Raw genomic sequence first — 9,753 nt, 5'->3', positions numbered from 1 at the left:
CTTGCCCTCCCCCGCGCCGCGTGGTGAGGGGGAGGGAGTCGTCGCTGCGGCCGAGGGGAGCAGGTGGTCCGTGTGCTGTCACCACCGCCTGGTGCGCCTGGTCGTAACACGGGTCATAGAGATCCTGGTCGCGTACGCATGCCACGACAGATCCGCAGTCAGGTGTTCAGACTTCACTTCCGCCACACACCTCAGAACACCCGTGGTCACAGCGGAAAACGACGCAGTCTGTTGTTGCTTAAAGCCATTGTGAAGAGACGAGCTGTTGATGATGTCGCCAGCTTGCTTGGGCGGCGATTCCAACGCACCTAAAGCCCTGTAAAGGAACGAGGAACATGCTTCAGAATGTATTTTCAAGTCTTGCCATCGGATCGAGTGCATACAAAAATAACGAGGCATGATCCCAGTCCATGGTACACAAGTAAGTCGTCGAGGGATACTGCATGGCAGCCATCGGTATCTGTTTTTTATTTGCAAATTATGTTATCTATAAGGTTCTACAAGGAAAACTATAGAAACGAAAGGCGTTGCACCCCTAGCCACAAATCACCACCGTTGCATGCTAAGCCTACTGTCTTTTGTAAGATCACCGTATTACATACGCTTTACACATACCTGATCTGTATCATAATTTCTAGAGATTTTGTCGGCCAAAACACGTTGGGGTGGGTGTGACATTGCCTCATTTACTTATTTCAAAAGAGTCGGTCAGCTCGTCTCTCATACTTTGCCGGCGCGAGCTTTGCTCTGCCAATTATCCGACACAGGCATAAGAGCATCAACGCTCACGGTCTGCGTAATGAGTGTGCAGGTGATGTCACCCACACGGTTCCGGCGAAACTGCCTAGATTCCAGGCCGCAGAATTGTTGCAGGTTGCAGGCTCCAGGTCTGCTGTCCTTTCACTCACTGCCGACTGAGGCCGAAAGTCGTGTGTGCAAACTTTAACCACGGCCGAGTACCTGGAAAAGATGCGGGTCCGTTTTCAGGATCAAGTTGGAAACATGCCCGCTACATCCGAAAGCATATACGTGCTAAATTGAAGTGGTCTAGGTCGCGGTGATGATGATGATGCGTCTTTAGACGGTGATGCATTTACGTGCGATTCAGCACATGCAATAAGCAATCAGCGTTCAAGTGTGTCCCAACTGGGTAGCCCGAGTACACCGCGCCAGCCTAACCAGGGCCCCATTGAGTCCCAGCCCAGTGTTGGCTGATGCCGGCAGCGCTGTAGTCGTGTTGCATGCATCTTTAAACTATGCGGCGTTCCTAGTAATTCGAACCACATTTACACGGCAGATGCATGTATAGAATGCGTTTAATTGCACGTCGATATAAGGTATATGATGCTGCACCGGGCACACTTATAAAATTACCAAAATGCTTCTTGATGATGCACCCTCAAATGCGGGGAGGCCATGCCTTCGTTGCAAGAGAGCTGTAATTTTGTCAGTAGAGTCAAACTTCGGATGTGCAATGAGGCAAATATCTTTCCAATCTCGGGCCGAGAACTTTACCAAGTCTGGACGTCAAATAACTCCCTGAACGAAGCCGCAAACCAAGCGCAGGGGAATTTAAACCGTCTCGGCTTGGTGAGGAACCTTATATCGCTCTCGGTCAGAAGCAGAAAACGCCATAAGCCATGTTTTTAGTCGTCCTTGTTTTCCCAGTTGGCAAACGTTTACTTGTGAGTGATATTTGAACGCCACTTGCAAGATTTTTGCGCCGGGAAAAATATTTGAATAACTTAATTAATAATGAACGCTGCAGTGGAACAGACCTGTGAAGAGATCCTACACCATAGGAAGTTCCAGGTCTTTAGCATAATTCTGCATGTAATAAATTTTAAGACCACACAGCTTGCAGCAGATTTAACGACATTTCACTTGCCCCAAAGCCTTTCTTTCATAAGAGCTCAGCCAAGAAAATAAGGTTTGGGTGAAACATTCATTTTACGAGCGAAGCTCAGACACAAGAAACTACATGTCACCTACGTTACGATTTGCTTGTTTGCCTGCAATTTTAAATATCGCTGTAACTTGGTCTGTAGAGAAGAAGAACGCTTTATGTTCTTCGGTTTTTGCATTCATAATCTCTTTCATCTCATTCCCTCATTTTCCACTGTAAATGCCTCCGAAGTTACACTGCGGTGTCGGTGCTTCGATTTTTACCATTTTGCTTAGAAAACAATTTACAGCTTACAACTTACTTGAAACAACTTACGTAATTTTGTGCCATCAATCGCGGGACCGAGCTGAGGTGTATTGACATAAGCACACAAGGCACTGAGTTCCGGGTTTGTCGACATTATGACTTAAACGTAAGTTCTGACATTTTATTATCGGTTCTTACGTCCACAGGAAACGACCATCAGTATTTCAGGAGGTGCTGGTTAAATGACGCTATCAAGACAACATTGATGACATTGTCAAACCTCACGTTTTCAGCCGTGCTCATGGTCACCAGAGACCAATGTGTCACAGACCAGGGACCACGAACGCAGCCTGAAACGTGGAGTATTGACAATGTAAACAATGCTTACTTGATGACGTTGTTTAGCCAGTACTTCATGGTATGCGTCGTGATAGTTGATTGCTGTCAGCATGACAACTCTGTATTCATGATGTTGAGGTAAGTCCCGATATGTGACGTCACCGCAAAAACACGATTTTGCGTTAGTTCCCTGGGATATGGAACTTCAGCTGGACACGTTCAGGAAAGGCTACCGATGTTGGATTGACTGTTTCTCTTTAGACCAGGAACGGCATATATTTCTTCGAAAACAACTGAGCGTTATTGTCGTACCTCTTGACCTTGTGATACATACTTAGTTGTTAACTGTTTACAAACCCGGCTTCCTTTATCTCATCACAGTTTCCCGATTATGGCCTCTAATCGTGGCCTCTTGATCCAATGACATGATCGAGATTGCAGTAACCTCTGACCTTTTGCTCGAGGCCAGCCAACGCGCTCAATTATTGGCTCGGGATCAAGATCAAACCTCGTGGTTGGGCAACGGTCGGTTCTATGAGGATTTCACGCGAGCTGCAGTGGCCTTTACCCGAAACATTTTGCGAATAGAGAACACAGGGATGAAAAGGCATATAATTCGATATCAGCACGTATACACTGAACACTACATATCGGTTCAGGCTGTGTCATCAACGCCGGTCATCTGGCTCGCAAATACGCAGCGGCCTTCGGCTTCGAAAAAGTGGTTTTCTATCGCACACGGTCTATTTATTATGGCACAGAGCAGCATTACCAGACACCTTTCAGGGGCGCATACGGAGCCCAAACGCGATGCAGCACCAATGTCTTGGTATTCGACCGCCCACGTAAATATGCATACCGTTAGCGCAAGTATTTTCTACCAGAAAGCCTGCCACAGTTCGCCGCGATCAGCGCTACGTCGCGTGCGCATTGTCCGTCCAATGTACGCACCTACCCGGATAGCCGTATGCTCAAAATGGATCAGCGAATGTTTTGCACCGGCTTCAGCGGTTCAAACTGATCTCGTTTGGGTACGGTCCACCCAAGGTGCAAGGCAGGCAGATCCGCTCGTGGATCCGCCCACGCTTACCATGACAGCACATCGAGGAAAAACACGGACTTCAATGACGTTCGAACCCTCCTAGAAGTCATCGGGCTACGTTCGCTTACTTCCGGGACGTCGTCTATTGATGAGCAATGACGTAGATGTACAGGTCATTCGCGCGCCATTATGAAATCGATGCGTCTTCTGACTAAAAAGATGCGTGCCCAGATTGCAGTGGTGGGCATGAATCATGACGCCAAATTTGGCGGCTCATGCTCACTTCGTTGTCCATACGCTCAACTGAATGCTAAGAGGGCATGTGTGCGCGTGCACACCTCGTCTCTGGCACCACCGAAGAAATAGGAAACGAACATATCGCTGAGCTTAAATGGAGTATTCCACCTTTTATGCCATCACTGACTGTTACATCAGACGCGTACGATTTTGATCAGTAGTACCAGCTGTCTACGAAGTCCTTCTGAAAAGCTCAGAAACTTAATTCGAAGTAGCCAGCGCTGCGTGAGAAATCTCATTTGGCTTCCTGCTCATCACCATGCCAGTCGTACATTTAGTTTGCCTTGGTTTTTCCAGCGTGTCTGTTTTGTAATGTCTGTGCAAATGTGTAAACGCTACGAAGGCTGGAAGTATTCTGTTTAGACAAAAAGATAGGTAACACAGAGCTATTATCTCGCGGATTCAACGAAACGCTATACGGCGCACTTTGGCTCTGAGAATAGGAGTATCACATGATCCATGAGATGCGCTGGTTCAAACTTCAACCAATCAACTTCTCGGCAACAGGCCGTTGCTCGTTGGGCCGGTCACAAACTCTTTTTTTCATTCACACCACTAGATGTGCGTGCGGTCTTTGTCGTGACGTTGGTGGTCACGGCTGCGGGAAAGAAGTGTAGAGCTGTTACGGAGCGTTGATGGCGAAATTTGGATTCCAAAATAATTAAAATTGACATCCTTATTGTCTCTTGGCGGCGCTTCAGTGACACTGCCCAGTGCTTTTATAAGTCGGAATTAATCCTGAGGTTTCACTAGAGTCTGTCTTTGAAATGTGCCCTAAAGGTGGGCCGCTCCCTTTAAGCGCCCCTGGACCCAGCGCGCCATTTTCCACGCTCCGAATTTCATCCGTTCACCGGCGATCAGCAAAGGGGCACAGATCACTTGCCCGCGCAGGGTAAGCGCAACAGCACCATGCACCATTCCATGGCTACCTGCCTGTCTTGCAACACATGAAACATCCCTGAGAGTACTTATCTCCCGGGCACGAGTACTCATGAGCCCACGCTAATGGTTGCTCTGTGGATTGCGCACGGACCACTCGTGTGCGACCGAGCCAACCCAAGCTCTTCAAGTATGGAAATGCTGCATCTCCCACTCGCGCCCCACCCGCGTGCCAAATTTGGAGAGCACCCACGTACCTGATGGGACACCTGGCGCCTCTCGCAGATCGCCAGATCCTCAAAAGGATCGGGTGATCACGTCCGCAGTCATCCCCGCCGGCCTCGAATGGTAACGTGCATCAGTCCGTTTGGCCTGCACTGCGACGGTCCAGTCCTGCGGACATCCGAGACATGAAGCGTAGTGCGTACCTCCCCGCGCTGGTCGGCCCGAGACTGAGACACCTGCCTCGTCGACCCGTCGCACCCGACGGTGAGGGTTTGGTAACCGCCAAGCCAAACGTTTGGGCTCGGAGCGCCAACGTGCTTGGGCACGCAAATCAACGGGGACTGTCATCGATACAGGAAACTCCCAAGGTAATAAAAACACGGCTACTCCTCGTGACGCCCGCCCTTCCTGCCAGGGTGAGAGGCAAGGGATGCCATACAGCCTCATCAGCTGAGTGTATCGTAAGCCATGAAGGCCACGCGGGTGTCGGCGCAGCATTTGGCCGGGTGACGTCATAAAGGGCACCAAAATATGCTAAGCACGCAGTCCGCTGCCTTCGTTTATGAACTGTAGAAGTTCTCTCAACTGACCAACGGCTGGTTAAGTGTAAATGCGTTCTTGAACAACACAAGGTTTTGATGAGCCGGGATGCTACAAACGAAGATTGCAAACGATTCTGAAAGAAATCAGTAGGTGTGCGGTTACCAGGAAATCAAGCGTTATGAAGACATTGACACATTTCTTTACGACAAGACTAAGATTCTTGGCACATTTTGTTTTGCACGAGAGGTCATAAGTGAGGCCTTGTCTTTCATTACTGATCTGCAATGAAGCGGGTGGCCGGCACCGGCGCCGGGCGACCAGCGCCTCTGGCCGTCCTTAGCCGCAGTTGACCTGCGGCTGACCCCGGCCGCCGGAGGGGGTCCGTCAGCACACATCGGACAGACCTGCCGCCGAGCGCTGCGCCGTGCCGACGCTGATGCCGACGTCGGTAGCCACGCGCCAGAGGAGAGCAGACCGCTTGGGCAGACGACGCCGACCATTGTGGCTCTGATGGCTGTGACGCTCTGAACGCTACCGGCCATGAATTTTCCACCGGGTCTGAAAGATAGCATGCGTTCCACGGCTATTTCTGCTATTGCCTCAACGATGTTGTGGTGACGTTAACCACTCTGCTGCAGCACCCTGGGATGTTCCCCAAAATGCCAGGCTGAGCTGGACACCGTCCACAACGTAGAATGTTCCCAGTTCTTTCCTTTCCGTGTCCATTTATGATATTTTCGCGCTCGGCAGAACTGCGCAGGGAGCACGTTTTGTCCTAATTGGTCAACAGGAAGAACTCGCTGTCAGGTCGAGGAAGGAACAGGAAATGACTACGCTTGTTTGTTCCGCTCGCGGAGAAAGAGGTCATGCAAAGAAAAATACATTGGCAGATTGTTCAGGGAGCAGTTCACGGGTTATTGACTTAGCTCTCCGTTGTGCCGTGTTTCTTTGTTGCGGTTGAACCAGCTGGTGTCAGAGGAATGCGACCGTAATGTGGGAACGTTCAGCAACTTTGAACCAGACGCGCATCAACTTGGCTACAGGACGCGCGGGCGAGGTATTTCCGCCTCCCCGCGATTCATCTCCCCACCACGTTAAATATACCCGCTTCTGGGATGTTTTGCATCCTCTGTCTGAACGCTTCGGGAACATCAAAGGAGGAGGATTTGCATCTTTATTGAAACGCCATCTGATGCTGCCAGTCCGTGACACCGCACAATCAGCGACGACCCCGGCACGGTCCATCTTGTGCAGGTCAACACCCCGTCCGCTTGTCAACCTCAGGTCGCCGCTCAAAATCGCGAGGCCCCAGCTTCCCGGCGCGGCTGCCGGAGAACTAGGAACGACGATGACGGTGTTGCGGGGCTGGTCGACGCTTTTGATTAGCGAGCATGTGGGCACACATCGGCCAGTCTCTTGCAGATAAATGCACCGACGAGTTCAGCGCACTCAGATTTCGTGAGCTGAGCCGGGGCACCTCTGAAATGTGCTTGGAAATCGGGCTATGATAAATTCAGAGTTCTTATGCTGACAGTTACTGACCTTCAACGTACCAGGGCGTACTGGTTAAACAGCGTAATCAAACAAACATTGGTCACGTTGTCAATGCTAGTGGTGTTATGCGTAGATCAAAACTTTCGTAAACCAATAAGCGATGCAGACTGGTCGGGCTTTCGGTCGGTCATTGCTGATATCCTCAAATGTTTTTTATAAGGAAATTTGCAAGATTTTGGATTTCAATGTATTACAAGTTATTAAGATTGTTTGAATAAGTCGACAACAATAGCAGCTTTTTAGCCACATCCAGTAAAATACAGCAGCAGGGCTTCTGCACACAAACACACACACATATGGATATATACATACACAACACCCACACACACATATATATATATATATCATATATATATATACATATATATATATATATATATATGTATATATCAGCATGTGCATGCATACAAGTCAGCGTTGAAACTAAACCATTTCAGGCGGCATTGCCATAACCAACTAGTGATTTGCTCACGTGAACCTTTTTATGTTATCGCATGATAGTATTGCTGCAAGTGTTTGTGAATGCATTTCATAATGCGTTTCAATCAAATTTGGTGTATCACGGTACGCGAAAAAATTGGCAAGCATTGGACACGTAAGTCTCCTCTCGTCCCCAAAATGGGACATCAGACAATACAGACAACACCTCCTCTTCCCACACACACCCACCGCACTCGCACTCACACACACACCCACACCCACCCCACCCACACCCACCCCACACCACACCCACACCCCACCACACCCACACCCACACCCACACCCACACACCCACCCACACCCACCCACAACACACCCACCCCACCCACCCACACCCACCCACACCCACACCCACACCCACACACACACCCACACACACACACCACACACACAACACCACACCCACACCCACACCCACACACACACACACACACACACAACACCACACACACACACACACACACCACACCACACACACACACTACGAGCTTCTGTTCCGGGGAAACGATTACAAAGCGTACATAACGCACCATGTGGCAGCATATCAGCTGCTTGCCGAACGTTCCGAGAAAATCGCGTCAAATGAGCTGGCCGCTGAATATGCAGCACTTCCGTCTGCTGCGGGGCTTAGCCGCTTCGAGAGCAGCGCGCGTCGGAGAAAGACGCCGCCTGCGGACGTACCCCTCGACCGACGGCATGGCTGCTGCCGACGGTCGAACGACTCGGAAGCCCTGAGCAGGCCTCTCGCGCGGCGCACGGGAGGTGGTCTGATCATGGACGATCCACAATCACCACCATCACCGCGTCCGTGCGGTTTTCTGGCACGGTGCCGGTGCACGGTGCACTGTGCGCCTTTTGGATTCGTTCGATTGACGCGGACTCTTGTCACGCGACGGACGGCTCATGGCCGTCGCCGGGTAGGGTTACAGGGTCACCGCTGGGGACCATCATCAATGGCGGCCCCGGCCACCACCCGAGCAGTGGCAGGACCGCCTCCCGCCGAATCTCTGTCGCGTGCTGGGCGCGTGGCTCATGATACTCGGCATGACCAGTCCAGACCGCGGAGGGTGAGCTGCGTTGTCCGTGAAGTCGGGTACCACAAGCATAAACATCTCTACGACTGTCGCTGTCGCCAGTGTCGCTGCCTGCCACCGATATCGTCGAAGATTGGAATAGGTCAGTGGCCTGTTCCTGCGTGCGGTGACGCGGTCGCATCGTCGGCGAGGCCCTGTTTGTGGAGACCTGAACGTGATCTATATCACTTTACAATGGAAACTGCTAGTTAAGACGTTAAGATGAGTCGATGATGGCATCACAGCATAACTTAAACTACATGCCAGCTCTTTTCACCTTAGCATTGTTAGACACGGACCCAATCCCAATATGGAGCCAAGTCTGAAATTCGCAAAGAATAGGACCCAATCATGCACAATCAACCTGGCACAATATTGAAAGGCGTTATGCGTTCTTATGCCGAAAATAAACAGAGTTTCAATATACCAGGAGGCCGTCATGTAACGCTCATATCAAGCAGTGATTGGGATATCTTATGAAGATACTTGCCCCTGAAAGTCATTGGGCATGGTCACTCGTGAACATTCTCATTTGTTACCCGTGATCATCAGCGATGCCTTGAGTTAATCATTGGTGCTGCCGGGCGTTTCGGCTGGGCGGTCATACAGCGCCCAAGCAATGCCTTGAGATGTGGCGTATTCTCATCACATACACCAATAACCGCTTGAAATCTTCATACCCGATGCCTCCCAGTACATTAAAGGTCGGTTATGTTCAGCGTAGTAACTCATAATGCCCCCTCCTCCCCCGCAAAAAAAAACATCAGGAGCTTAAGGTCGCTGTTTATTAAACCCACCGCCAGATTGAAAGGTGTGTATTTCGCGATGTAACTGAAAGGTCAGCTGCATTCCCGCAGCCTCTGCTGTCTTCATTATGGTCGCAGTAGCGTCAGGTGGCCTCCATCGACCACGCACAGGCGTCGGCCTTGAATTCCTTTATCATCATTTAGCTTTCTTCCCGGCGAACGTCTTTCAACTTCCTAGCGATCATATTCCAAAGTTCTTCTTTGTTACTGGTTCTCTAGTCGCCCTCCTACACCTTGCCGTCTGACACGCCGCCTGAAACTTCTCGAAAGGGCGGCACTGAGACCGTGTCCGGGTCTTCACCACGTGCAGTAGCACGCCTATGCAGCCTCGCTAGCACCTACAGGACGGTGTTCTCTCAGTGG

This window comes from Pollicipes pollicipes, unplaced genomic scaffold (assembly GCF_011947565.3).
Source record: "Pollicipes pollicipes isolate AB1234 unplaced genomic scaffold, Ppol_2.1 Scaffold_3447;HRSCAF=4054_pilon_pilon_pilon, whole genome shotgun sequence".
NCBI classification, from domain to species: Eukaryota; Metazoa; Arthropoda; class Thecostraca; order Pollicipedomorpha; family Pollicipedidae; genus Pollicipes; species Pollicipes pollicipes.
This window is presented reverse-complemented; position numbering follows the sequence as displayed.